Here is a 9,305-nt window from a genome sequence, read left to right as displayed (position 1 = left end):
TTGCTGCAGAAACCCTAGATTCTTCTTCGCACACGTGAGAGAAATATACCCAAAAAATTTACATTTTTTGTCTTCTAGCCTTTCCTTGATCTTCGCTTTCTTTTTTGGACTTCTTCCTCTCGTGATCGAACTTCCTTAGATGATCTCTTCCAAATGAGGTTGACTGATTCTTATATAGAGGCTTCTAAGGAGGATGAGTTACCCTTTATGAGGTTGGCTTCTTCTTTGCAGGCCGACTTGGTCTTGGAGGGACACTTTGACATATTTTGACTCAACATAAATTATTTTTACTTGATACAAGATGCCCAATATGGTATATTACATATGGCAATGGCTCTTTTGACTCCTTGACTCTATGACAAACCCAAGAAGCACACAATGGGTGCTTTGACCTAAAAACAAATTAACTTTGACCATGAAAATCCATGCCTTATAAATGAAAATAATATTTTTCTTTCTCTTTTACATCAAATATATAAAGTCAAGAGTACGTGATATATTATGAAGATCAAACCTAGTTACATAATTCAACACTCCCTCTTAACTAGGGAGGTATTCGTAATACATTGATGGTACATGGAGGTTCTCATACTGAACAATTCTCATAAGAATACTTGAATGGGTAAGCCATATCATAAGCTATATTCTCAACTTATGTCAATGTGTCTCATTATATCAACCAACATTGCCATATAGTAAGGCCTTGAATAACAACTCTATCTCTCCACTAGATTAGAGCACAATGTTGGGGAGACAATGATTTATAGACACCTTCATCATTGTCTATAAAGGCACATTAATATGAATTTTGGGGGGAGGCCCCAAGGTCTGAAAAATTGAAATGTCAGAAGAAGAGTAGAACACACAGTAAACAAAACCACAAAGAAACTTTTTATTAAAACAGAGAATAATTGTAAAAGCTACGTTGTGGTGGACAATTTGTCCTTTTACAAAATGCAGCTTGTTACTTATAGCCTTGTTTATTTACAATACCATGGGTAAATTCCATGAGTGGGTAAATACCATGGTGAATGAATACCATTGGTGGATGCCACTTTTGATTCGAATCATTGTTACAATATCGTGGGTAAATTCCATGGGTGCATGAATACCATGGGTGGATGCCACTTTTCATTCAGATCATTCCTCCCCCATAAGAAGAAATGGTCCCCATTGTGTGAAGTTCCCTCCTAAGAAGCCTTTGTTGAATATAAAGAGCCTCTTAAGAGAAGGGATTTTTGTGGTTAAGCCATAACCATGATGAATGAAGATCTGAGGATAGAGATACCCTGTAATGTTTGTGACCAACTGTGATACTAACAGTGTGTGGCCTAGAAAATGGACTTTAATGAAGAGTGGGTTTTTTTGTATGACCCATAACCATAACAAACGAAGATCCGAGGATATAGATACCCTGTAATGTGTGTGACCAACTGTGATGTTAATAGTGCATGGCCTAGAAAATGGACGTCAAAATAATTGGCTTTTCAATGTTTTAAGCATTAATAAAATGAATATCAAATGTATTGGGATTGATTTTCCACACGTTCAATGTTGCATACTCTTCCAAGCACTCATTTGGTTGATATTTAGTGTAATCCTTCTGAGGAATTTAATTCAGGGCATCAACATAAATGACACCCATAGCCTTTATTCTTGAAGATTCATCCCTCATGATTGAATAAATGTGAGATATGGTATCTAGACCAGTCTTCTTTCTTTTGTCGGCTAATAATGAGAACTTTGGTGTAGTGCCCCACTCTAGTTGATTGGCAATGATATGTCATTAAAATTTATTTAGCCCTAAGGCCCACACTTTATTCTTTGAGGACCTCAGGTTGAGAATCCGGACATATGACTCTATTATTAGTGGTTGTGATGTTTATGTATGTTCTCCATTGAGATTATGATGAAGATAACATTAATGGTTATGTATGTATCTATTGGTATTATGATGATTGTAGCATTTATGGATATGTATGCTCTCTACTGATATCATGATGATAATAGCTTTGATGGATAGGTATGTTTCCATTGATGTTATGATGATGACAGCCATGATGGATGTGCCCCCATGTTACCTACTGGCATTAGTTCTGGTTCACAATGAGCAATGATGCGGATGACTAGGTGATGTTAATGATGCTATTATGATAATGACTAACACTGAGAAACCTTGTTACTGATGATTATTGAGTATGACAGGAAACCATCTGAGGCACTCGCATATGACGAGTTGGTGACACTTGGTTTGATGAAAATTTATTTTATTTTATCTTTGAAATTCTAAGTCGATTTTGAAACCTGCTATATATGTTTATCTATATTATGATTAGATGTTAGTGGTTGCAGACACAGATTAGTTGCTCGGCCGAATGACTCACATATGGGTGATGGGGTTGTACAAGTGGATGGAACTACATGGGAGGCGTGGGACAGTGTCCCTAATCTCACCCACTAGCACTCCCGCCGTGACTTGGGCTGGAAGGGTTGAAACACCTTCGCCTTGAAGATCATGATGCCATGAGGGCAGGTCCCAAAGTTGGGTCGCTCATGAGGATTTTACCGGGGGGCGCGCATCAAGGCGGATTCCTTGATCCCCGAGACCATTAGTCTCACTATAGCAGGCAACATAAGAGATGATAGTGGTCTATGACGTTGCACTATACTTTCCCCTCGTAGTCACTCGATGCTTGAAGGGCAAGTGGTGTGGCACCCTTAGAACTTCAAGGAAATTCTTGAAGGGCACGACCAACTTGGCACCCTTGGCATCACAAATAAACTATTAGGTGTGGCACCCTTGGAACTTCTAGGGAAGTTCTTGAAAGGCACAACCAAACTTGGCACCCTTGGAATCATTAAAAATAAATAATGATAAATAAATATAAGCAAGGAATGAAAACTAGGTAAATTTACATCAAGGGTAAATGATGATTAGAAACGAAGGTAATTAAAACAAAAATAAAACTTGGAATAAGGAGGATCATAGGAAGAAATAAAATAGAGTACCTTAAAAATTCTACCCTTCCCATGTTGGAAAATACTAGGTAGTTTATGTGGTTTAATTAGGTAAAAGGGGAAAGACGAACATAATTGTAAGGATAAAGATTAATCCTAAACTAATTAAACTTAATTAAGAAAAGAGGAAGGTGAATTAAAATAAGAATAATAAATTAAATTTAGAGAAATGTAGAGAAGCTCCATGTGGCAACAACCAACATAAGAATATCCATCTAAGAGATAACCTGAGTTAAATTAGGGAGTAGATTGGGGATAAAATCTTGACTCATTAATTGACTTCAAGTAATAAACACAATTTAAGGAATAAAAGGGGGGGATAAAGAGACAACTAGAAGAAGAAATAGGAATCTTGTGAGGTGAGGAAAATATTAGTTTTAAATAAAAAGTTAAGTAAATAATTTTGGGTGACCCTTGATGAGAGAGTGACACATGGGTAGGTGAATAATCAAGCTTTTAAATATATATATATATATATATATATATATATATATATATATATGCATGACATGCCAAGTGTCATCTATGAGGACTCTTATAAAAGAAGGGGCAAGCCATGGGAGAAGGGACTTTGGGAACCCTATTGTTGGGATGGATGAGATGAGGTCAGAGCAGTGATTACAAAGCTATATTGAGTTTGGTGAGGTAGAGGATTTTAGAGAGGGGACTCTTGAGCCAAGGTGTGCTCTCCTCTACCAGCTAGTGCTTTCCTCCATTGTACAACCCCATTGCAGCTCGGGGGTCCGCGGGGAAGAAGAGTACCCAAGGAGTAGGCTAGGAGGTTAACCGGTGGGTCTTCGCATTCAGATCAATTACATCATCATTCACTCGCAGAGGTGACCGACAACAAGGGAATACTAGTAACAGCAGAGCAAGCGGAGTCTCGCCTTCTGTTGAACGTAACAGCAGAACAAGCGGAGTCTCGCCTTCTGGTGAACGGTACATATGTATTTCATTACTATTTGAGCTTAGTTAAAAGTATGTAAATGTTATGATATGTTTCCTGAAATGAGTGCCAAGAATGTGTTAGACAATGTCGAATAAATTTGAAATTCAATGTGTTTCTTTTCTGGTTGTATTTGTTGTTTAAAAAAAAAATGTATATAGTCTGAGTGTGGTCCTTACACTTGGTATCAGAGCCATGTTGAACCCTTGAGACCTATGGGCCCATGCATGCATGACTAGTTTTGTTAGATACAATCTGAAGCTCAACAGCGGTATACGAGGCCAACTTAGACCAACTATAAGCAAGTTTGTGAATTTGAACCAAAAAATGTACTTGAAATTTCTGAGCTGGATGCCAGAGGCCCTCAGAATGCCAGAATCGGAGCTCATTAATCATGCAGGTCTTGATTCTGTTGTTTACCTATGGATCTACCTTGTGGGGTAAGATCTCTTCTCTGGTTTGTCGTGTTTCGGAAACTTCAATTTTTTTTTTTACTAGTAAAATGCATATCGAGTGGAATGGATGGGAGTGGTTGACAAATTTTGTTTGAGCCTACGAAGAAGATAAATTTTATTAGTAAAACAAAACATGAACGGATACACTTGCACATATGAACTACAGGATAACTACACACTTTCTATTTCCTAGAGTTAATGCTCAATCTTTCTAGAAAAGAATCAAACAATTCCAGTTCAAATGACAGTATTTCCCGTAACAGTACACAATCTATGCACAATCTATGCACTTGCCCACTCTCTTATGGTGCGGAACACACAATTCTATATACTTGTAAAATAAGAATATTCTTCTACTTTTAACTCTTGACTCCGTCTTTGGATGTAGGCTTACATGTTCATAATTACTCTCTTGTTAAGTTACACTCCCATCACTTGAGTGCAAGACTTGGAGAGGGCACATTCTATGCCATTGAATAATTATGTAATAGACGAAATAAGTAATTAGGTATTGCATAATGCTATCTCCTCTCATGTTTTCTCGTCTAAAATATGAATCAAACAAGACAATATAGATGGCAACAAAAGCATTTTTGTTGTTGTTTGATTCCAATTTTCATAAATTCAAATCAAATGCTCAAGTAACCGGGAGGGACACGAAAATGGATTCATATACCAATTTATCATTTGTTTAACCATGCCAATGCAAGTACACATAATTATGCCGAAGGCATTCTTAAGAGTTTTTACCACAACCTGGTGATCTAGACAGCTGGGTTTGGAAAACCATCCCTTGTCACATGCCAATTGAAACCTGCCATCATTCTGTGGACCTATACTGTGCTTTTCACTTTGGCATTATACCTACGCAGCGTCATCCTTCATATTCTTCTTTGTTCGTTGTTCCGATTCAAAAAGGCTAAAAAACGCTCCAAACCGCTGGTTGAACGACTAATTCTAATGTTCTCTGAAATTGGCTAGATCAAAGCCCAAAGATCTAGTGCAATCGATTAAAATTCATGGAGTTCGCCGACTAAACGCCCCAAATTTCTCTTTGCAATGTGGCCGACGCGATCTGGTCAGATCCTCATTTGGGCACACTTTATTTGCCCTCAATTTTTGCAATTCCATTTTCAAATCCACCAAATCACCATTAATCAAAGGTTATCCGTGGGAGTTAATACAAAGGATAACGCTTATGGAGATTATGCCAATCCACACGAAGTCAAACTGCCGGTCAGTACAGCTGGACTGCCATGCAGACAGCCACGGGACGGAGATAAAGCCATTGGTTTCAACGTATTCTTCCAGCCTCCATGCGCTCCAAATATAGCTATCCGCTATTGAAACTCCAAGATATATATCCGCTATGTTTAACTCATGATTCTAAATTCGAGATATATAATATGGTTTATATTTAAAATCGATATGGAGGAGCGACTATGGCGGATTTAAATGGATATGGAGGTGAGCACCTGTGCTCTTCATTCAACGCATTGGAGATTTTTATTCTCACCGAGTAATGTGGACCACTTTTCCAGAGCTCAATTAGTACTACGCATTCTGCAATGAAATTGAATGGATGCAATGTGCTCCATTTCTTTTCACATAGGCAAATTTGGCCTTCAGTCATTGTTTTATTTTAAACCTTGAGCTTTTCTGTTCAGCCAAAAATGCCATAAAATTCTGGACGCTTGCTTGGTAGGGTAAATTGAGAATTCATGCCTTTGATTTCAGCTAATGTGTGAGAAGAAAAAAAAAAAAAACACCCAGCCATGGGGTTTAGCACACAATGATATGGTTTCAAGTGCTTCAATAGTTGTTCTAGTGTTGTATAAGATGAGTGCGAAGCCCAGGCTTGCCTTGCGCTTCTTTCGTTGGGCCTAAGGTCAGCCCGGGTTCGAACCCACGACCTCAACCTATTGTACCCTCTTGCATATATTGAGCCGTGCGGGTCTTGATCGGTCGGCGTATGGCATTATGGAGAGCATTGTTAAAACCCAATGTTGCGATGTTTTAGAGTCATTGATTAATGAATACAGAGACGAGGACATCTCTGCTAAGCTTCTTGATTTGTTGCTTTGGATTTATACGAAGGAAAGGCTAATTGAGGACAGCGTTGCCTTGTTTTATACAATGATTGATGTTGGGATTATGCTCAGCATTCGAAACTGCAACAGGGTTCTAAAGGTCCTGCGTGATTCGGATCGTATAGAGAAGGCCCGAGAAATATACAGACAGATGCTCGACAGCGGCATTTTCCCAAGTATTGTAACGTTTAATACGATGTTGGATGCTTTTTGTAAAGAGGGGAATGTGCAAGAGGCTCTGGATTTGTTGGTCGAGATGGAGATGAAGGGATCTTCGCCTAATGATGTGACTTACAATGTGCTTATAAGTGGTCTCTGCAAGGATGGGAAATTGGATAAAGCCAAGCAGCTGATGCAAGAAATGCAGAATACAGGCTTGAGTGTTTCAGATTTCACTTACAATCCTTTGATCGATGGACATAGCAAGAAAGGCAATATGGTTGAAGCTTTTCGCTTGAGGGATGAGATGGCAGAGAAGGGTCTTTATGGCTGCGCTTTTCAAGGGAAATCTGACCATTTATTTATGTAAATAAAATAAATATCATAAAATTTGCGGTGAAGGATCCAAAATCTAAAAGAAAAAGAAGAAAGCAATCACTATGTTTGCAGAAATTTAAAAATCTATCCGAGAGCCTAAGCAAATTCGACCCAACCATTGGTTGTTGTTCGATCAAGGATGTATGAATAGTCTTTGCCTTTGCTTCATCAATTAATTACTCTCTCCCTCAGCGTTAATCCACCCTGCTTAAAGCAAAATCAGTGGCCTGTATCGACTTTGCCAATGTGTTGTGCATATGAACCAGAAATCAATTAACAAATCTATAAAATTCTAGAAACAAAGTATGAGAGTAGCCTCCAAAGCTTGATCTCTCATGCTAGGAATTCACCTCCAAGCGATACTTTTGGGTTCTGTTGAAGTCAAATTCTGTCCTTTCATTCTAGTTTTGGATTGAAATTACTCCTTTAAGATTTCCGAAGGCGCCTCGATTTCATCACGTTGTCAATTTTCCATTGGAAACCACTCGTGCCATTCTCGTGCGGTCGAATTTCATTTCTGCATTCTTTTTCTCGAATCCCATATCGTTCGGACCCTTAAATGGATCGTTCTGATGCCATACATACTGTGTATGGAAAACTGATAGATTTCGTTCCCAACTGACGATAGTTGCTTCTTATGTCATGGCATGACTTATTGGGTAAATCAGAAATCGTGTCATTAAAATCCTGCAGATAGAAAATAAATTGAATCAGTTTCACTCTCAGAAATCTCTAATTATTAAGTAATTATGTCACCATGCTTTGCATCTGAGATTTGGGTGATTTATTTGACGTAAATTGAGTGGAATGAAGATTCAAATTTCTCGGTGTTTTGGTGCTTAAGATGTAGGTTGGTCTACAAACGGAAGCAATTGGTATCGTTGACTCATTGTCTAAGATTTTGGCATAATTATCATTTTGGTGAAATCTTATACACCTCCTTCCAAAATTTCACATTCCTGGTCCGTGATATTGTCATAACTTTTAGTTACCATATGCTGGTATTAATGTCACTATGGTTCGACCAATGGAGCTTTGGGTTGTCTGCTGCTAGTTTTATTTTGTCAATTGATAAAGTTTACATTCCTCACTAGAGCGAATCGCTTGGTAGTGAATCAGTGTATTGATGGATATCAATTGTATTATTAGGAGTTTGAATATGGACTTCTAGATGTAATATAAAGGTAGAATGTGTGGGCTTCAGTTAACTTTTGGTTATTTTGTGGAAAATAGATCTTTTGTTGGTTTTTTATAAATTAAATTCATTTGGTTACCTGTTAGACGGAAGTTATTGGCTTGGGTATCGTATTCACATTTTGGAAATTGTTAATATAAGCATATGACTTTTCACAAAAGTTTGATTGAGCATGAGAGATTTAAGGGAAAACGATTGTGGAGAGAAGCTTCATATTTTTAGGAAGTTAAATTGAAACATTAACAAATTTATGTTTTTAGCAAGCTAAATTCCAAGTATTAAAAAAAAAATATATTAAATATTAGAGTTTGGAACTAGATATTTGGTAATTTAATATTTTTAAAGGGTGATTTAAGATATTAATTATGTAAAATTTTATATAATTAAGATAAAGAATTGAGGCTTAGAAAATAGATATTTAAGAAGTTAAAATTAAAATTTTAAATAAAGTGGGAATTTAAATAAATAAAATTGGCGCAAGCATGAGTGGTTCAAGAAATTAGATTTTCAAAAAGACATGGAAGTTTCAAGTATAGTGGGTTTTGGATAAGTGAAGAAAAATGAGAAAATATCTAGTTCTTAAAGATAACATTTTAAGAATATAAGATTTTCAAACATGATTAGGAGTTTAAGTGGGCAAGCTTTATCCAAGTAAATAAAAGTGGCTAACTAATGTTTGATGTCAGAAACTTAGTTGTTTAAAAAGTTAGATTTGAAAAAAAAAAAAAAGGCCAAGAGTGTTAAGAAAGTGAAACGGGTCTTAAAAATAAATGCTTAAAATTTTAAATTGATCAAAAAGTCATATATATATATATATATATATATATATATATATAATTTTAAGGAGGTAGTTTAATTGATCATGTAAGTGTTATTAAGTATTACGTAAAGTATGTGATCTAAGATTCAAATTTTCTTTATTAGTCCATAAGTCATGTGTGAGGGTGTATGTAGCTCACTTACGAGTTAAAGTGGTAGTAGCGAGAATCAACCCTGTATCACATGAATACATGGCCAACTAGTTAATGATTCCTCTAAAAAGAAAAAAGAAAAAAAATAGCAGT

At 36.7% G+C, this 9,305-nt stretch overlaps 1 pseudogene; it reads left to right on the top strand.

Annotated features, from left to right (window-relative positions):
* The first annotated feature begins 6,258 nt into the window (after nt 1-6,258).
* On the top strand, nt 6,259-7,038 carry LOC149142851 (uncharacterized; annotated as a pseudogene).
* The last annotated feature ends 2,267 nt before the right edge of the window (nt 7,039-9,305 follow it).

The sequence above is a fragment of the Pinus tabuliformis genome, chromosome X, assembly GCF_031772625.1.
Source record: "Pinus tabuliformis cultivar Carrire ecotype Pingquan chromosome X, CPIR1, whole genome shotgun sequence".
Lineage (NCBI taxonomy): Eukaryota > Viridiplantae > Streptophyta > Pinopsida > Pinales > Pinaceae > Pinus > Pinus tabuliformis.
Note: the sequence above shows the minus strand (reverse complement) of the source record. Positions and strands in the feature narration are given on the sequence as shown.